General features: G+C 49.1%; 1 protein-coding gene across 20 annotated transcripts in view; it reads left to right on the forward strand.

Moving 5' to 3' along the window:
- The first annotated feature begins 19,152 nt into the window (after positions 1-19,152).
- Positions 19,153-20,122, forward strand: part of LOC107142580 — a 44,399-nt gene continuing 43,429 nt past the window's right edge. For all 20 annotated transcript variants that reach the window (XR_007350631.1, XR_007350627.1, XR_007350629.1 and 17 more), the window contains exon 1: positions 19,153-19,362. The gene's annotated coding sequence lies outside the window, so the exon portion shown is untranslated. The remainder of the gene's footprint in view (positions 19,363-20,122) is intronic.

Raw genomic sequence — 20,122 nt, forward strand, 5'->3', positions numbered from 1 at the left:
AGGTGGCGCCACCAGAAAGCCAGACAGCCCCAAAGAGCGCTGCAAATCCTGATGGGACTTTCAAGCCAGCCACCCCTTCCCTGTAGCCTGGAGTGGGCCCTGGAGCTGAAAATGAGATGAGCTAGAGGGTAGGGGCCCTGTGCCTGCCTCTGGCTTCCTAGGGGTCCTTCTGCAGATGAGGACCAGTTCCCACGTCGGAGCAGGAAGGACCCGGCCAGCCAGGGTGCTTGCTGAGTGAGTAATCCTCTTTACTTTGAGCACCTACTATGTGCTAGGTGCTCAGTATTTGGCACTTTCACACTGTGATCTCCAGAAAATAACAGCTAGCAATGATAACCGTTGCTGCTTAACATCCATCTACTGTCTGCCAGGCCAGAGCTGACTCCTTCGTGTGTGTTCTCTCTAAATCCTCCCCATGGCTCTGTCAGGGGACCGGTCCTAGTTCATCCCACAGTTATGACTTGGGTTGGAAACTGAGGTTCAGAAGCTTACTTAATCACTTGCCCAAAAAGTCCCAGAATATGCAAGGCAAGTTTGACCCTGCACATGTCATTCCCTGCTGTGGGCACTGCCGCCAGAGAGCAGGATGACCCACTGGTTCCCTGGCCCGTGAGGATGATCAACCTCACACCAACATCCTCCAACACCCTTGGCCTCACCAAGCCCAAGGCCAAGTTAGAGTCCTGGGGAGTGGAGGGGAGTCTGACAGCTCCCAGACTGTGGACGCCACAGCCACAGCCTTTCTGGCATGTGGAAAGGACTCACTAAATACTTGGTACATTCAATCAAACCAGCTCTAATACCAGAGGATGATGCTGGGATGACAGGGGAGAGGCCAGAGCAGTGGAAGCTCAGAGGAGGAGGTGCAGCCCTGGTGGAGGTGTGGAGGCACTCAGCATCCTCAGGTTAACAGACCTGAGTCTCAGTACTGTTCCTACCCCCTTCACAGCTGTGTGACCTTGGGAAAATTACTCCACTTCTCTCTTCTGCTCAGTGGAGTTAATAACGACATGGTTCTTGGGGCTGGGGATGTAGCTCAGAGGTAGAGCACCTGTCTGATGTATGTGAGGTTCAATCCCCAGCACCACCAAAAAAAAAAAATGCAAATAATCACAACTTGTTTCTCAGTTGATTACTGCAAGGGTCCAATGAGATGATGCATGTTCAAGGACCTGGCAAAAGTGAGTGCGCACTTCAATGGTGGCCTTGTCAGTAGCCTTTGAGGATGCTTCTGAAGGGTAGGATGCTTCCTAAGTAGGAAGGGCATTATGAGATAGGTATGGAGGAGGCTAAGTGGAAGAATGCAGAGACCTCTATTTGGTGGGCCCACCCTGGAGCTCAGCTAGGCTAGGAGGACCTGAGAGTGTGGGTGTAAACCTTGCCCAGTGGACCCAGTAAGGTTGAGGAGGCAGAAGCCAACTAGCAGACGCATTTTGCTGGCTGTGGTCAGGAAGGCGCATCCCCCAGGAGGTCCTGGCTCCTCTGCCCCGCTGCCCACCCTCCCTCCCTGTAGAAGTCCTTCTTCCAGGCCCATATTTGCACAAATGCCTGCCTCACTGCTCACTCGAGAGCCCCAGCCAAGAGGGGCTATTTTAAGCTCCCTGGACGGGAACACTGTTGGTGGGAACAGTCCCAGCCAGCAAGCTCCCAGTTCTCAAAAAAGGGAAAGGCCTGGGTGAATGGGCGGCCCCTGAGATGTGCCGAGGGGCTGCCACAGCGGTGGGATCCTGTGGCAGGGCCAGGCGCAGGGGGAAGTCAAGAAGCGGGAGCTGGGGTGGGGCTCTCTGGTGATGGTGCTGAGACCCCCCTTCTGCCCATATCCCACCGCGAAGACACCAAGTGCTTGGGGTTGCAGACTGACCCAACACTGGACCGAGTGCACCATTAACACTCCTCACCACAGCTGTCAGCCCCTCCTCTCACTGGGTGGGTCTGTGCCTAATTGGGGTAGGAGGCCCCACTTTCCATCAGAAGGACAAAAAGGGACCACAGACCACCAGAGGCAGGAGATGCCTCATGCAGGCCCACCCAGGGCAGGAATCCCTCTGAAAGGTCTTTGCTGGGTACCTCCCTTCAGGCTGGGGAGATCAGTTCTCGCTAGAACACGCATTTCATTTTTACATAAAGGTACTTAATGTTTGACCAGTTCAGGCTGTTTTTATTATAATTTGGCTTGGTTTTATGTGTGCCTGTGTTTGTGGTGTGGTACTCGGGTGGGCATAGGTGCTATTTTTGTTCTTTGATTTTGTGAAGAGCCAGTTTAGACTAATATTTAAAGGACAGACTTCGACCAGAGTAGCCTGCACCCCAGCCCTGCCACATAGCAGCTGGGTCACCTTGAACAAGTGACCTAATCTCCCTGAGTCTAGGCCTCAAAGGATGACGTAGCAAGACCATGCTAATTGCTGGCACAATGTGGCCCTCAGTGAATGACTCTACTCTTATTTAGTTGTTTTATTGTTCTTAGTTCTGCCCAATCAAGTGTCAGAGAACAATTCTTGTCAGTTCAATTCTAGAACCTTCTAGCTGCCAGAGCTACCCAGGAATGCAATGGACTGCCCTGGAGGAGTGAGCTCCCATCGGCCCACGTGTTTCAGCAAAGGCTGGAAGACCAGTCAGGAGCACTGTGAGGGCTGTGCAGGTCAGGGAAGGGGTTGGGCTCCTTGAGCTTTAAAAGTTCCCTTCCAGCATTGAGATCTAGGTCCAGATCTGTCCATGACCCCAGGCCCCATGGACGCCTGTCCAGCCTGGCTTCACTTGCCCAAACCTGGGGCAGGAAGAAGCCGGAGGGAGCTGCTGGGAGACATGGAATAAACAGCCTGTCCCCAGGGCAGCTGAGGCGCCGGGCCCCCTGCCCACCAGCACCTCCTCCCCTTGGTCCCAGGGGATGTTTATACTCTGGTCAGAGTTTACAGGACGTCTGGATTTACAAGATCCAGAATCCTGACTCCCCCCCTCACAGCTGTCAGCCCCTCCTCTTGCTGGGTGGGTCTGTGCCTAATTGGGGTAGGAGGCCCCACTTTCCATCAGAAGGACAAAAAGGGACAGGCAGCATAAGATGTGTTCTCTTCAGAACCCAGAGCCCAGATCCTGGTGGAGGAATGAGCCTGGGTTGGGGCCCCTTGCTGTTGTCAAGAGGGGAGTCTGGGGTCAGGCAAGGTGGGGCAGCCAGCACCAGCTTCTGCAGCCTGGGTCCCCAGGCCTGAGCCCTGAACACCACACTGAAGCTGGTGGTGCTTGTCAAGTCGGCCTTGCATGCTGGCTTCTGTTACAGGCTCAGCTGGGGCTGTTTTTACTGCTGTTTGGTTGTGTATCTGTGTGTGAATTTGTGGAGGACATCTTGAATACGTGTGCTTTGTTTGGTTATTGTTTTGAAGGGCCATGGAGAGAGAGCTGCTTACAGGCTGCTAACATGTCTTATTCTCAGATGTACATCTCAGCACCTGGCCTGGGAGCCTGGGACCCGCATGACCAGGGCAGCACTTGCTGAGGGATACTCACAACCCACCACTTGGGGGACAGGCAGCAGCTCTGAGACACATTTTATCACCTTTGAGCAAGGAGCCTTGATAGCTGTAGCCAAGGGCTCTGTCCCCATTCTTCTGACCCCAGAAAACACCTAAGCCCTCAAGGCTTCACAACTCCCGACCCTGGCCTCCTGACAGAAGCTCATCTCTGTGGCCTGGACCTGGGAGGACACAGTGCTGAACAGCAGCCCCGGATGGTGGTTAAATGTCTTGCCTAGTGTGTTCCTTCAGTGTCTGTGAGCCATGACCTTCAGGGCATTGGCCCATGGGTACCATGAAGTACCTCTGAAAGCTCTTGAAGTCATCCATTCACTTCCTTTAACAAATATACATTGAGCATTGTACCTATGCTGTTCTAGCCACTGGGGAGGCAAGTTCCTGAGCTTGCATCCTAGTGAAGGATGGGGGTATGACAATAGTGATCATCTCAGGACCAACTTGCAGCTCTGGAACTCTTCCTCTCAGTCCTCTGCACCTTCTGCATCTGTGGGAACGGCTACATCTTCTGGGAAGCCCATGACCTTGGCCCTCGGGGCATGTGGAGGAAGGTACAATGTCTCCAGAATATGAAATCTTGCCAAATTTCCATTGGAAGGTCAGTTCTCATAAATATTGCCAGGAAAGAGGAAGAAACGACTAGTGTGGAATCCGACCACTTCCAAAGTCCAGTTCCCAGGAAAGAAGCCTCGAGAACCGCTCCAGCGTTAGAAGGCAGCTTCAAGGCTTCCACGTGGAGACAGAAGAGGTCATGCCACTGGCCCAGGCAGAGGCTGATGACAGACGCCTGCTGAGAAGAGTGATACTCCTCACACATGCGGAGCACTCTACAGTTTAGGAAACGCTTTTGCTCTCTTAATTTATTCCCTGTATCAACCGTATGAATATAAAAATATTACAGAAAAGCAAAGAGGCCCTGTGGAGGGGAATAATCTGCCCAAGGGACAGAGTTTGGGATGAAAAGCTGGGCCCCCAGGTCACTTTTGGCCACCAGCTGCCCTAAGCTCTGCCCCAGCTTGGGGAAGGTTAATGAGCACTGTAAAGGGCAGTGGTTAGAGCCGGGTTGGTGTGGTCAGAGTGGTTAGGACCAAAGGCCAATCAAATCATCGCAGCCATGGCCGCTGGGCTCTCTGCACAAAGCTACCCCAGAGGGAATGTGTCTGGTGGGAAGGCTTTGTGCCAGAGGGACACGCTTTCTGAGTTGGCTCTGGAGAGAATGCTGGGGTCAGACTGACCTTGATCTCCCTCTCCCCGTGAATGTGAGCTTGGAAAAAAATGAGAATTGTTTGGCCCTCAGTCTAGATCACACAGCTGTGTTCAAAACTTTTGTCTTCCATACTGGGATACCCTTGTACTGCGTCCCACCATCCCAACCCCAGAGCGGGCTTTCCAGAATCACCTACAACCCTTCTCAGTTCCTGGACCACTTCTCTCACTCTCAAAATACCACCAGGGGTATTTTGCTGGCTTGTGAATGAGATTTCTATTAAGTACTGCTGGGGTTTTTAGTGACTGTTTTAAATGTCCCTGCCTCTTCCTTTTGCTGGTGGCAAATTGGCTCTCAGAGAATAGACAGAGCAAAGCTGCTCCCTCTGCCCATGGCATACAATGTCAAGACAGACCAAGTTGTGCCGCAGCAACAAGCAACCCCCAAATTTAGGAGGCTCAGCCCAGCAAGGTGTCCTTACCACCCATGCCATATGTCCTGTGAGGGCTGGAAGGTCATATGCTGCCCTCAGAATCGTGCAGGGCCACAGAGATGGAAGATGCATCACCATGTTGCTACAGGAAGCATGCAGTTCAGAGCTCTGTGGACAGAAGAGTTGCAGAGGACAAGGTTGGGTTCTGCCATCTCTGCTCCAACCACATGCTTCCTCTCAGTAAATTTGAGCTACATCCCAAACACCACCCCCCTTTTTTTTAAATTTTTGAGACAGGGTCTCATTAAGTTGCCCAGGCTGGCCTCGAACTTGTGACCCTCTTGCTGCAGCCTAAGTTAACCAGGACTACGAGTGTGAGCCATCATGACTGTCTCTTTCATTTCCTGAAGTGTCAGCATCTCATCTGTTAAAGGAGAAAGTAATGATAAAGTACCTGCCTTACGGGTTTGCTGGGAGGCTGAGGATGGGTGTAAACCCTAAACACAGAATCTGGTTCCTAGAAAGAATGCGGGTCAGTGATGATGGTGTCAGTCTCATGTTACGTGCGCGTGTGGTGCTGCCATCTCCAGACACAGCGACTCTGGATCCTCATGTTCAACAGCTTTATTTCCACTAGTCATTTTCATTTTATTTTTTATGCATTTTATCTCATTGGAGAGGCCCTTAGGGTTTGGAACCTGAGGCAGAAAAAGAAGTATCATCAACTCAGGAGGATCAAGAGTTCAAAGCCAGCCTCAGCAACTCAGCAAGACCCTAAGCAACTCAGTGAGACCCTGTCTCTAAATAAAATACAAAAGAGGGCTGGGGATGTGGCTCAGTGGTTAAGTGTCCCTGGGTTCGATTCCCGGTACCCTTCCTGCCCCCCCAAAAAAAGAAAAGGAGTATCTATGCATCCTTCCAACCTCAAGCAAGATCTATGCAGTTAAAAGTTTCATCATCAGCTCCTTTTGAGATGTCTAAAGAAAAAAGATGGAGGGCTGGGGATGTGGCTCAAGCGGTAGCGCGCTCGCCTGGTTTGCGTGCAGCCCAGGTTGGATCCTCAGCACCACATACAAACAAAGATGTTGTGCCCGCCGATAACTAAAAAAATAAATAAATAAATGTTAAAATTCTCTCTCTCTCTCTCTCTCTCTCTCTCTCTCTACCTCTCTCTCTCTCTTAAAAAAAAGAAAAGAAAAAAGATGGAATCTGGAAAATAATCCTTGCTTGAGATAAAGCTCAATGGTAGACACAGAAATCAACTGTAGAACATCAGAGCTGGAAAAGCCCTTTAGAACAATGCCCAAACGTAAGTTGAGAGAGAGAGAGAGAGAGAGAGAGAGAGAGAGAGAGAGATAGACCATCACACAGCAATGCAGTGTGGAGCCGGGATCAGAACCCACTTTCTTTCCTCCCAGTCTTTCTGCATACCACCTGAGGGGCCACAGTCTTCTCCCTCAGGAGGAGGGGATCATCTTGGAATTATAGCTTGTCCTCATTTCGCAGAATTGTACTCCAGTGGAGTTGTAAAGCTAAGAGCCTTATAAACATTACCTTATTAAGGCTTCTTGGAAACCCAAGGTCACAGCTCCTCTGGGTCATGGGACATGAGCTGAGCATCCAGTGAACAAACAGAGGGTAACGTTACATTTTTCACTTCGTTTAGGAAACCTGGCGTCTAATTATAGGATCTGTTTAACAGTCCTGGGTGGTTTGCAAAGTCTTGCAGTGAGCCAGCTGTCCGGAGGACTGCTGGGGAGTGTCAGGGAGATGTGGGCAGGAAGGGTAGCTTCGCAGCACAGGGGAAAGAGGACAAGGACAAGCCAAGGCCCAGATGGGGTATATTAAAGTCATTTTTCCCTAATTCCACTACCTAGGTTACTCACAGTTGGAAATAATTTCTAACAACTTCCCTCTGTTAGCAGAACCCTTTCATACGTGGGTAGCAAATGTGAATTTGTTCTAAGGCAAGAGAAATACTCATGATGGCCAGGTGTGGTGGTGCAAACCTGTGATCCCAGGAGGTAAGAGGCTGAGGCAGGAGATTCACAAGTTCAAGACTAGCCTCAGCAACTTAATGAGGTCCTAAGATCCTAAGCAACTTAGCAAGACCCTGTCCAGAATTAAAAAAAAAATAAAAGGGCTAGGGGTGTAGCTCAGTGGTAAAGTGCCCCTGAGTTCAATCCCCAGTACCACCACCCCCCAGAAAAAAGGTAAGAAAGAGAAGAAATAATCGTCATTTTACTCTCATTGTTGATGTCCTGTTGAATTCCCCTACAGTAGCAGCCAAGATTACTGACCCCACCCCTGGCTCCATCTTTGTGTCCCACTATAATTAAGCTCCTTACCCAAGGAGGCAGGGGTGGGGACTGGAGCAGGGAAGTGGGGTCCTCATGAAGGTGAAAGGTTCCCCAACCCTTTGCAGCCAAGCTGGTGTGCAGGGCTCAAACTTGCCAAGCCTCTTCCATACCTAGAACCTGGAGGTCCCATCCATCTGCCATGAAGTCACGCCCCCTCACTATGCAGGGTCCCATGCAAGCTCAGCCCGGGCCTCCACTACTCCAGGAAACCCACACATGGCCTGCTGTGTCCCAAGTCTCCCAGCTCGCACAGCAGCTCCCGTCAGTCTGAGTTAGCACATGCACACTCATGCACACACACACATGCATGCACACACGCACGCAATCCCCCAGTCCTGAGCACAGCCCAGCTCCACACATTCTTAAAGCTAAGTCAGTGGTCTCCAAAGTGGAGCATCATTTGGGGCTTAAGAAAAATACTAGGGACTTCAATTGTTACTTGTTAATCTTTTCTACTTTCTATTTTTTTTATTTGTGTTAAAGGAGTGTATTATTATTATTATAGTACTTTAAAGACTTTATAAAAAACTATTTTAGTGATTTGTTTTTTAAATAACATAAAATAAAAATGTATTTAAATAAACTGTAGTTTAAGGCCAGTGGTTTATGATCACAAATGTTTGGGTTCCTTGACCAGGATTTTAAACTCAAAGCCTCTTGCCAAAGAATGAAGGGTATGGGAGGAACATTTTCTTCATAGCATAACATTTGTACCTTTTTGATGGTGACAATGTACTGATATTATGTATCAAAAAATAAATACTCTTTTACAGTGTAACATAATACCTAGTATGACTTGGATCACTTTTATTCTCTTCCATTTCCTCTGGGAGCTAGGCCCAAAAGCCCTCACCTTTGTGAGCCAACAAGGTCACTTAGAAGTAAATCAAATCTCATCCCTCCAAGGGAGACAGCCACAACCTCTGCCTGTGTGTGTGTACATGTATGTGTGTGTGAGTGTGCACGCGCGTGCCCTCTTCCCTTCCTCAGTAGCAGGAATACCCAACCCTTTTATTATACAAATGGAAAAAATCAGAGTCCCAGTTTAGGAAAATCTATACCCAATGTCACCCCATCACCCTTTGAACAGTTCTGAATACGGGCTTTGAGCTTTTGCTTGTACAGTTTCCTTTCCTTTTCTGCCTTTTTCCATGAGTCTCTAGTAACCTGCTTCCAAAAAACTTCCTAGGGCTAGGGATATAGCTCAATGGTAGAGTGCTTGCCTAGCATGCATGTAGGCCCTGGTTTCCATCTCCAGGACCTATTTAAAAAAATAAAAATCCCAGATCTCCCATTAGGAAATGAGCTCTCAGAATGCAAATCAAAACTACTCTAAGATATCATCTCACTCCAATCAGAATGGCAGCTATTATGAAGACAAACAACAATAAGTGTTGGTGAGGATGTAGGGGAAAAGGTACACTCACACATTGCTGGTGGGACTGCAAATTGGTGCAGCCAATATGGAAAGCAGTATGGGATTCCTTGGAAATCTGGGAATGGAACCACCATTTGACCCAGCTATTCCTCTCCTCAGACTATACCCAAAGGACTTAAAAAACAGCATACTACAGGGACACAGCCACATCAATGTTTACAGCAGCACAATTCACAATAGCTAAATTGTGGAGCCAACCTAGATGTCCTTCAGTGGATGAATGGATAAAAAATGTGGCATATATACACAATGGAATTTTACTCAGCATTAAAAAAGAACAAAACCATGGCATTTGCAGGTAAATGGATGGCGTTAGAGAAGATAATGCTAAGTGAAGTTAGCCAATCCCAAAAAAACAAATGCCGAATGTTTTCTCTGATATAAGGAGGCTGATTCGTAGTGGGGTAGGGACAGGGAGCATGGGAGGAATAGATGAATTCTAGATAGGGGAGAGGGAAGGGAGGGAAAGAGAGGAGGCAGGGGATTAGCAAGAATGGTGGAATGTGAAGGACATCGTTATCAAAGTACATGTATGAAGACACGAATTGGGTGTCAACATACTTTATATGCAGATATATGAAAAATTGTGATATATATGTGTAATAAGAATTGTAATGCATTCTGCTGTCGTGTATTTTTAAAAAGATAAAATCAATTTAAAAAAAAAAAGAAATGAGCTCTCAGAAAGCCCTGTGCATCCCTGGAACATGATACAAATCAGTAACTGGATTTCTACCCACTTGTTCTAATAGATGGCAGGAACTTCCTGAGAGCAGGGATGAGGTATTCATCCCGGGAGCACCTGGTCTCATTCAGTGGGAAGCCCAGAAGAGCTGGCTGCTTAAGACCTGAATAAATAAATGAACAGGTGCATGAGTGCGTCGACTCCTCCCTCTTCTGAAGTCCTGTGTGCTTCATGGAAACCACAGATCACATAACACCGTCTTCCTTATAGTGTAATTCTTCCTGGCACATCTGCAGTTGACATCTTTCTTCCTTCCTCTTTCTCTCTTTCTTCCTTTCTTCTTTCCTTTTTCATTCCCCAGAATCCATTCTCAGAGGGAAAAAGATTCCAGAAACACTGAGTCCCTAGATCCAGCCATGCCTAAAGCTGAATCTTCCCAGGGACTTTATAGTTGCTTGGGCCAATGAATTCCCTTTTGTTCTGAAAACAGGAAAATTAAGTTTCTATTCTTCTCTTAAAAAGCGTTTTGGTGTTTCAATGCTCCCTTAATTGTATCAGAAATGGTATGACTTCCCTTTCTAATCACCATGGTGCTTTCTATATAATAGATGCTCAAACTATTTGAGACAGAGCAGCATCTGGGTTCAGTGGCACACTCCTGTCATCCCAGCTCCTCAGGAGACTGAGCCTGGAAGGAGAGTTCAAGCCCAGCCCGGAAAACATAGAAAGTCCCTATTTTAAAAATGGAAAAGACTGTTTGCAGAGCATACCCCACACAGCACGATCCCTCCACTACTGTCCTCCAAGGCCCTGCCCAGGCTCTTCCAGGAGGGCAGAGAGTTATGACCCTGTAGTGCAGTACTGGGAATCCCAGCCATACAACAAGTCAGTGCATAGTGAGGTAGAGAGTGTGGCCTCTTGGTCCAGTTATTTCTAAATCATCTCACATCAAAGCTGGGCACTAGAGCTGGGCGCGGTGGTGCATGCCTGTAATCTCAGTGACTTGGGAGGCTGAGACAGGAGGATTGCGGGTTCAAAGCCAGCCTCAACAACAATGAGGCACTAAGCAACTCAGTGAGACCCTGTCTCTAAATAAAATACAAAAAATAGGGCTGGGGATGTGGCTCAGTGGTCGAGTGCCCAGGAGTTCAATCCCTGGTACCATCCCCCCCCCCTCCGGAAAAAAAAAAAAAAAGCTGAGCGCTGGGTTTTGGTTACACATGCACACAACACAACACTCAGGACACAAATAAGGAAAGTGAGGTCAATGGGAAACTGGTCATGGCTGAAAGAAGATGATTATTGTTTTGTTGCTTTGTTTTGATTTGTGTGTCTGTGTGTGTATATGTGTGTGTGTGTGTGTGCATACACCAGAGATTGAATCCAGCGGCACTTAACCACTGAGCCACATCTCCAGCCTTTTTATTTTTTTTATTTTGAAACAGGGTCTTGCTAAATTGCTGAGGCTGGATTTAAATTTGCAATCCTCCAGCCTCAGCCTCAGCCTTGGCCTCCTGAGTCACTGGGATTATTGACATGCACCACATGCCAGCTATTTTCATCTTTTTTGGGGGAAGAGGAACTGGGGATTGAACCCAGGAGCAGTTTGCCACTGAGCTATATCACCATTCCTTTATTTTTTTTTTCCACTTTGAGACAGGGTTTGGCTAAATTGCCACAGGTTGGCCTTGAATTTTCAGTCCTCCTGCCTCATCCTCCCAAGTAGCCGGGATTACCGATAAATAACACCATGCCCTGCTAAAATGACTTTTTTTTTTTTTGGTACCAGGGATTGAACCCAGGGGCACTCAACCACTGAGCTACATCCCCAGCCCTATTTTATATTTTATTTAGAGACAGGGTCTCACTGAGTTGCTTAGGGCCTCACTGTTGCTAAGACTGGCTTTGCACTCATAATCTTCTGTCTCAGCCTCCCGAGCCGCTGGGATTACGGGTGTGTGCCACCACACCCAGCCTAAAATGACTATTTTTAAAAATAATCCCAGTTTAAGGTTAAAAAAAAAAAGATAATTCCAGGATAGCAAGAAATAATTGGCAAGTTTGGGTGACATAGCCTTGAGAAGCAAATTTACAAATGTGGCACTGGGCTCTGAGTATGGTAGTAACTGCACCCAGTGCCACACTGGTTGTTGATCGAATTACATGTTGTGGGACTACCCGTCCGTCTGGTAGGTTTGATTTGCCAGTTAACAACAGGGCCAGGGCTCCAGTACCTGTCCTGGTTCCTGAGGACATTGTTATTTCTAGTACCCCAGGCTCATGTGCTCAGTGGTATGAAATTTTGCTGTCATAAAATGACCAGGATGGGATAGTGGGCAGAGGGTATTAGACATGGAGGATTTGGCATAGCACCTTCATTACTGCAGACTCCTGCGTGCTAAAAACTATGGTTCCTAGTCAGTGGCACGCACCTCTAATCCCAGCTACTCCAGAAACTGAGGCAAAAGGATCACAAGTTCAAAGCCAGCCTCAGCAACTTAGCAAAATCCTGTCTCAAAATAAAAAACAAAAAGGAACTGGGGATGTAGCTCAGTGATAAAGCGACTCCATGTTGGATTCACCTCCCGCCTAAAAACAAAATCTACATTCCCGGGGCTCTGGATGAAGGTGATTTCCCTGCTTTCTCACTAGCAGCTGCTACAAGCACAGCCACATGGGTTTGTCCACAGCAGCACTTTATCACCCGTGTTCAGGTTGAATCGTGTCCATCTGCCCCCATAAATCCATATTTTGACATCCTAATCCCCAACACCTCAGTATTTGACCGTATTTGGAAATAAGGTTTTTGCAGTTGTAATTAGTTAGGATGAAGTCATGTTAGAATGGAGTGAGTCCCTAATCCAATATGACTCTTTTCCTTATTTAAAAAATGGGAGGGGGTGTGGAGACTAATGTACGCGGGAGAACGCCAAGTACACATGAAGGCAAAGGTTGGAGGGACACATCAACAAGCAGGCACCGAAGACCGACCACCTGCACACCACTGAGAAGCCAGGCAAGAGACATCGCCAGCTTCCTTCTCCAGCCTTAGAAGAAGCCAACCCTGCCAACTCTTTGACTTTGGACATCCAGCCTCTGGCTCTGTGGGTGTCGAGGGACAATTGTGGCAGAGGCAAGAGTGGCCCCTGCCTTGGCTACAGCACTGTGTTCTTAGAGTGGATGGTCATGCTCCCCTCCCTGAGTCCACCATGAATCAGTCAGAGTCCCCCAGAGAAAAGAACCAAAAGAATACAGAGATATATAAGAGGTTTATTATGAAAAGTGGCTCATATGGTCATATGGAGGTCAAGAAATTTCAAAATATGGCCAGGCACGGTGACCCATGCCTGTAATCCCAGCAGCTCCAGAGGCTGAATCAGGAGGATCGTGAGTGCAAAGGCAGCCTCAGCAAAGCGAGGCACTAAGCAACTCAGTGAGACCCTGATACTAAATGGGGCTGGGGATGTGGCTAAGTGGTCGAGTGCCCCTGAGTTCAATCCCCAGTACCCCTGCCCACACACACACAAAAAAAATTCCAAAATATGCTGAATGCAATGGTATATATACCTATAATCCCAGCCACTGGAAAGACTAAGGCAGGAGGATCACAAGTACAAGGCCAGCCTCAGCAACTTATCAAGACCCTAAGCTTGGGGGCTGGGGATGTGGCTCAAGCGGTAGCGCGCTCGCCTGGCATGCGTGCGGCCCGGGTTCGATCCTCAGCACCACATATAAACAAAGATGTTGTGTCCGCCGATAACTAAAAAATAAAAATATTAAAAATTAAAAAAAAAAAAGACCCTAAGCAACTTATTGAAACCCTGTCTCAAAATAAAAACTAAAAATGGCTGGAGAACTCAGTGGTAAAGCACTTCTGGGTTTAACCCTGAGAAAGAAAGAAAGAGGGTGGGGAAGGGAGAGAGAGGGAGGGGAGTGGGGAAAGGAAAGGAAAGGAGAAAGGAAAGGAAGAAATCCCATCTGAACATGCCATCTGGAAACTGGAGACCCAGGAGAGCTGCCAGTGTGACTCCGTCCTCAGTCAAGTTCAAAGGCCTGAGAATCAAGGGAATTGTTGGTGGAAGTCCTGGAGGCCAAAAGCCAAAGCATCAGGAGTGCTGATATCTGATATCCAAGGCCAGAGATGGATGTCCCAGGTCAAAAGCAGAGAGCATTTTCCCTTCCTTCACATTTTGTTCTATGTAGGCCTTCAATAGATCAGCTGATGTCCAAACGTTCTGGTGCAGATGGATTTTCTTTACTCAATCTCCTGGTTGAAATGCCAAGCTCCTCCAGAAACACTCTCACAGACATACCGTACATACTGTTTTATAGATATCTGGGCATCCCTTAGCCCAGTCATGTTGACACATAAAACTAACCATCACACACCATCTTTCTGATGGCAACAAAGGTAGTGAGGCCCTAAGCAACTTAGTGAGGACCTGTCTCTAATTAAAAGACAAACACAGCTGCTGTGTTATTGCAGTCATGCCCAGGGATCCTGGCCAGAGCCTACTTCTTCAACCTTCCCAGTGGTGTATGCACCCAATTCCCATAGCAATTCCTACTCTGCTTAAGTGAGCAAGAATGATTCATTTCCTGCAACTGGGCCCTGCCTGGTACCACTTCATTGCACAGTAAACACAACATTGAATTTTCAGTTTTGCATACTTGTTATACCTAAATTCTAACCCAAAGTAAGCAACTGAGGACTTGTTGAATGCCTTTTGAAAAATGATGATGGCTATTCTTTCCTAATAGTGAAAAATAATAGAAATCAAGAAAACATCAAATATAGAAAAGTATAGTGAAATAAGCCCAAATCACCCAAATTCCCACCACCCACAGACAAACTCTGTTCTTATTTTGTTGAACATTCTTTCACATGTTCCTTCAAATGGTACAATTTGACATACCCATGCAACTACTTGCACACTCACACATTACTGTGGTGTTCCTTTGCACCATTCAGAGCACAATAAGTTCTGTCCAGTTGGCCTTGAATGTTCAAACATCCAAGCCCCATATGCTGGTGACAGCAGGAAGTCAGACCGGTGGCCTAGCTGCTCTCTCCAAGGTTTTTACCACCTTTTCAGACACACAGGCCCTTACAGGTGTCTTAGGTGGGGTGCCGTGTCCAGATCCCCTTGGACCTGTATTAATTCACCACTACAGAGGAAAAGATATGAATGACAGAGCATAAGCTGACCTCAGTGAGTCATTTCCCCAATGTGGGTCAAGTTCACAACTCCACAGCATCCACAGGGGAAAGGAAAAGACAAAGCCCATATTCCTCCTCAAGCAGGGAAGGCGCCAGGTCAACCACCTGGGTCCCTTCAGTGCAGGCCTTCCCCACTGCCTGCCAGCAGTCCGTGCCAGGCCGTCCCAGGGATATGGAAGGACTGTGCTACACCATTGTTCCCTCCACCTCCGCAACCATTCTTCCCTGGTGAGCAATGCAAGAGGTTCCTTGCATCCTTCCCCAGGACAATGGGGCAACTCACCCTCCCCTGCCATCCCCAGAGATACCAGCATGGACATTCCATGGCCACTCTCTGTCCCGGCCTGTCTATGCGGTAGACTTAAGGAGAGAAAAACACAAATTCTACCTCCAGTGGGGGCCCTGCCAGGCACGCTCACCCCCACCCTGCCAGGCACGCACATTGTTTTACTTCAGTGGAAGGAATTACACCATGCCTTCTCTGCGCTATGCTTTCAAAAAAATTAAAAAAAAAACTTCATCAGTATGTGGTGAACAGCTTTCTATGGCATGATATTTTTGAGAAATTGGTTTGATCACAAGACAAGTAATTAAAATTTTATTGATTGATTGATTGCAGCACAGGAGATGGAACCCAGGGTGTCTCACACATACTAGGAAAGCTCCTAGCTACAGCCACAGTTCTTTGTTTTCTTGGTTTTGTATTTGGTACCAGGGACATCCCCAGTCATTTTTGTCTTTTAATTAGAGATAGGTTCTCATTAAGTTGCTTAGGGCCTCACTAAGTTGCTGAGGCTGGTTATGAACTCACCATCCTCCTGCCTCAGCCTCCTGAGCCGCTGGGATTACAGGTGTGCGCCACAATGCCTGGCGCGATCTCTAGTTCTTTACATCTTTTATTTTAAGACAGGGTCTTGGAAGTTGTCCAGGCCAATCTTGAATTTGTGGTCCTCCTGCCTCAGGCTCCTGAGTTGCAGGGATTATGGGTGTTCCACACCATACCTAGCAATTATCAGAATTTCATCAGTAATTGTCTATGAGCTTACCTCCCAGATTCAAACTCTACCAGCAAAAGTTTTGTGCTCATTGAAGAAAATATATGGAGCTTAATTTAAAAAAAAAATTTTGTAGTTGTATATGAACAGCATGCCTTTATTTTACTTGTTTATTTTTATGCAGTCCTAAGGATCGAACCCAGCGCCTCACATATGCTAGGCAAATGCTCTGCCATGAGCTACAACCCCAGCCCTGGATCATGGCCCTGTCTAATGCATAATTGTTTCTAAGCTCAGCGCTAGAAGAGACTTGCCAAATTGTCACCCAGCCTTCGCTTGTGATTCTCTAGTGACAGGGAACCCACCACTCTACCAACTCAGCCATTACCCCACTTCATCCTTGGATGTCTCCACTGGTTTAAGTTTTTCCTCTGTAGATCTAGACTCTTTCTTCCTGAAGGTTCCAACTGTACCAATCAGAGCTCTTTCTTGGTCACTCTGCAGGAGGTGGAGGCCCCCTCTCTTCTCCAACTCACCTCAGTTTCCTACACGGGGTTTCCCTTCTCTTGACCGACACACCTCTGAGGACACAGAACCCACCAGGTCACGGGCACTCTCATCTGCATCTCCCAACAGGAGCAGCCTCTGCTCCCTTCCCAGGAAGCCTACTTGTGTGCTGAGCCAGAGGCCATCAACCCGTCTCTCCTGGGAGTGCACAGACGTCACGGCTGCTTCTCCATAGTCCAGAACTTCACGCAGAGGTTCAGAGACGTAAACTCCCAAGAGAGGGTATGGGCAGGAAAGATACAATTTCCAAAATGTCGGAGGTGGATTTATGGAGATGGAGTCGTGAATGGCTGCCATTTATTTAGCTACACTTTTGAGATAGTTTGATGTGGGGACGCCTCTCTCCTGTCTCCACGTCTCTTCAGTTCCTTATCTGGGCCTCTCACAATAGACTTTCAGTCAACAAGCCTGAAGTTGTGGAGTTGATTCGGGAGCTCAGCCGGGTTCCTGTAAGAACTCTTGGGTATTTGAAATGGTGGGTTTCTCCACAACTCCAACTGGGAGATTTGCTCTTCTGTCAAAGAACCTTTGATCTTTATACAGCAGTGTAACTCAGGTTTCACAGGCTCCTGTGGATTTTCTACGATGGTTCTGTTGGGCTGGCTTTACTTGTACTCTGGGCTCTGCTGGTGGCACTTGGGAGTAGCAAACCCAGCTGTCATGCAGGGGAGGGGTGTGGGGGTTCTGCCCTCCCTGCCCACCCCCCCCCTCTCGATTGCCCCAGGGTTGTGCACAAGGATGGAATCCATCCTCTTGGGCAGGAAGGAAGGGGATGACATTAATGGCGAGTCTGCTGTGTGTCAGGCTCCTGCGCTGTAACTCTTAATAGTGTCCCAGGCAGATTGGGCAGTTGCTCTGAAGCCGGCCCCAGACTTAACCCGCACAGCCTCCTCTCACTTCCCTCTCACAGCAGATCTGGGAGGCGGGCACCGTGTCCGCTCCTTTCTACAGAGGAGGAAAGTGAGTTCATAGAGTTAACTCAGGGGAAACTTCCTGAGGCCCCTGGGAGGTGGGAAGCAGGGGGGTAGGTCTAGTCCCAGGTTGACTCCCAGAGCCCTGCGCAGGCCACCACCAGGACGGCGGCACAGACAGCTGCCGTGGTGATGCAGCCAGAAGATGATTTATTCTCGTTTACGGAGGAGCAAAGTGCCACCCAGAGTGCCACCATGAGATAACTTGGCCCAGGCCTCACAGCTAGGGAGCCACAAAGGCAGGAGGAAGAGCAAGGCCTGCCGACCTCTGGGGAACTCTTTCCTCAAAAGAGACAAAGCTGGTGGGCAAGGAATTGTTTTTCCCTCCTAGTAGACGAGGAGTCTTAAGGCCAGGGACAATGTCTGATTCAGCACCCACACCCTGAGAGGACCCTAACTGGCCCCTCACAGGATGGCACGTGTTGTGTGCTGGAGGGAACCCTGTGCCAGGACAGGCAGACACTGCATGTGGCTGACCAAGGATGGTGCAGAACTGTGATTAGGTTGTGGACAAATTCTGACAAGGGCCATCGGGGTGGCCACAGAAGGGAAGCTCTGAGCAATCGAGGGCAGGGCCAGGGTGGTCCTGGGGACAGGGCAAGGCTGGCCACTGGAGGGGTTCTCGGCAGGCCTAAGAGCTGTGGCTCCTTGGTGGGGGTTGCTGCCTCTCAGGGGCCCCTCACATCTTCTCTGAACATTCTTTGCAGGGACCTAGGAAACCTGGACACTCAAACCCTGCCCGGAGGAGGCGTGCTCTACTGGAAGAGCCATACAGCAAGAAGCTGAACTAGAAAACACCCAAGATAAGCACAGTGCCCTGTGAGGAAGGAAGTGGGGAACATGGTAGGAAATACTGAGGCCGGGAAAGGATTCTCTCAGAAGTGACATTTGAGCATAGAGCAGGGGCAGGGGAAAGAGCCACTCATGATTAGCTCTGGGAGGAGGATACCTTGAGCAGAGAGCACTGTTTGTGCAAAGGCCCTGAGGCATGAAAAATGTTAAGACATCTATAGAAGGCCAAGGTGGCCAAAGCCTAGTGAGAAAAGGATCTAGGGTGAGATATGGTCATTACTCAGGAAAGAGACCCAGCCAGGCACCCCTGGATTCAAGGCCTTTTCCTGACTGTGGCAGTCTCCCTCTCTGGGATACTGGGCCTCCTTTACATGATGATAAGAGTAGCCACCTGGAGTTTCAGAGAAGAGGTTTCCTTCCCCCGTGGTCCTCCATGCCCCACCATGCCCATCACCCCTGGTCCCCAGGAGCCAGGCTTGGTGTCTTCCTCACTGGGGATTCCCAGAAAACCTCAGAACTCCCCCTGCAGTTCTGGGCACAGGGGCCAGGGAAAGGAAGGAAATTCTCACACATAGCTTTCTCCCAGGGAATTTGCTCATGTTCCCAGGCTGACAACTGGCAGCCTTCAGAACCTCATCCCCCACCCCTTCCTCCTCCTCTTCTCCCTACCTCCCTCTTTCCCCTGCCCCCCTTCTCAAGCTTAATGACTTCCACATGGGCCTCCAGCGGCTTGAGCCAAGCCCTCAGCATTGTCTGAAATCTCCAAATTTAGAAGAAATATGAAAATTGTCAACCACTCCTTCCTTAGGGGGTAAAAGCAACATTCAGCACCAGGGGCAGGTCAAGGCGAGGCAGTCACATGGCTGGACGCTGGGCCAATGGGGGTCCTGGGAGGACTCAGGCCCCGCCTCACCCCAACACCAGGCTCGCCTCTTCAGCTCATATAAGGTAAAAGGCAGATCGGCCTCCGCGGCCAGGGGACTGCGGGCAAGGGGCTGAGGGGAGGGGGATCCAGTGCCAGTCGCTTAAAAATGCCCCTGTGGTAGTAAGGGGTGCCAGAGGCCGGGTCAAGTTAGTTGAGAAGCAGTGACACCCCCCACCAGTCCCCAAACAGGCTGACCCCATCTCTAGGCCCCAAGGAGCCACACCTGGACCAGACTGCGGGACAGGTAAGAATCGGCAGCAGAGATGGGGGCCATGATGGGACCTCTGTGGCCTCCTCTCCAGGAGGAGGCTGTATGTGGGGTGCTCCTCCTTGCTCTCTTTCTAAGCCCTCCGCCTCCTGCCTCTTGGAGCCTCAGTTTACCCATCTGCACAGGGCCTGGTCTCGATGATCTCTAAGAGTCCTCCCAGCCCCACCCGGCTCTAATCTGCGGTCTGGGTCCTGTCATTGCTACAGTTAAATGGGAAAGGAGGAGAGGATGGAGTAGACAGAGTGACTGCCCTGCTGTCCCAAGCTTCACCTCAAGCCCAAGTCTGGGTCAGCTTCCCGGCTTCTTTGTAGACAGTGCTCTTCTTTGTTGTATGAGGTTTTGACTTCACAGTTCCAAGAGCCTGGGGCTCCTCCAGATAATAGTCTGAAGAAACACAGCTGGGGAAGAAGCCGTGAGCTCAGGCTCTGGCAGGGAGGCGGAGGGTCCTGCAGGAGGAGCAGCCGGCTGTGCACGGAGCAGTGGGGAAAGACACTGGCTGTGGGGACGGGTGAGCCCAGGGCTCCAGCCCTAGCTTGGCCCTCAGTGCCCAGCTGTGTGGCCCTGAGCAAGCACCCTTCTGTCTCTGGGCCAGTTTCCCCATCTGTACGAGGAAGCCACTGGGCAAAATGGTCTCTACAGGATGTGACTTCTGAGACATTTGAGCCTGAGGGGAGCTGGCGTTGGAAAATTCTCTGAGCAAAGTCTGAATTTGACCATAGTCTTGGAGCCCAAGTAG

The sequence above is a fragment of the Marmota marmota genome, unplaced genomic scaffold (assembly GCF_001458135.2).
Source record: "Marmota marmota marmota unplaced genomic scaffold, marMar, whole genome shotgun sequence".
Taxonomy (NCBI): Eukaryota; Metazoa; Chordata; class Mammalia; order Rodentia; family Sciuridae; genus Marmota; species Marmota marmota.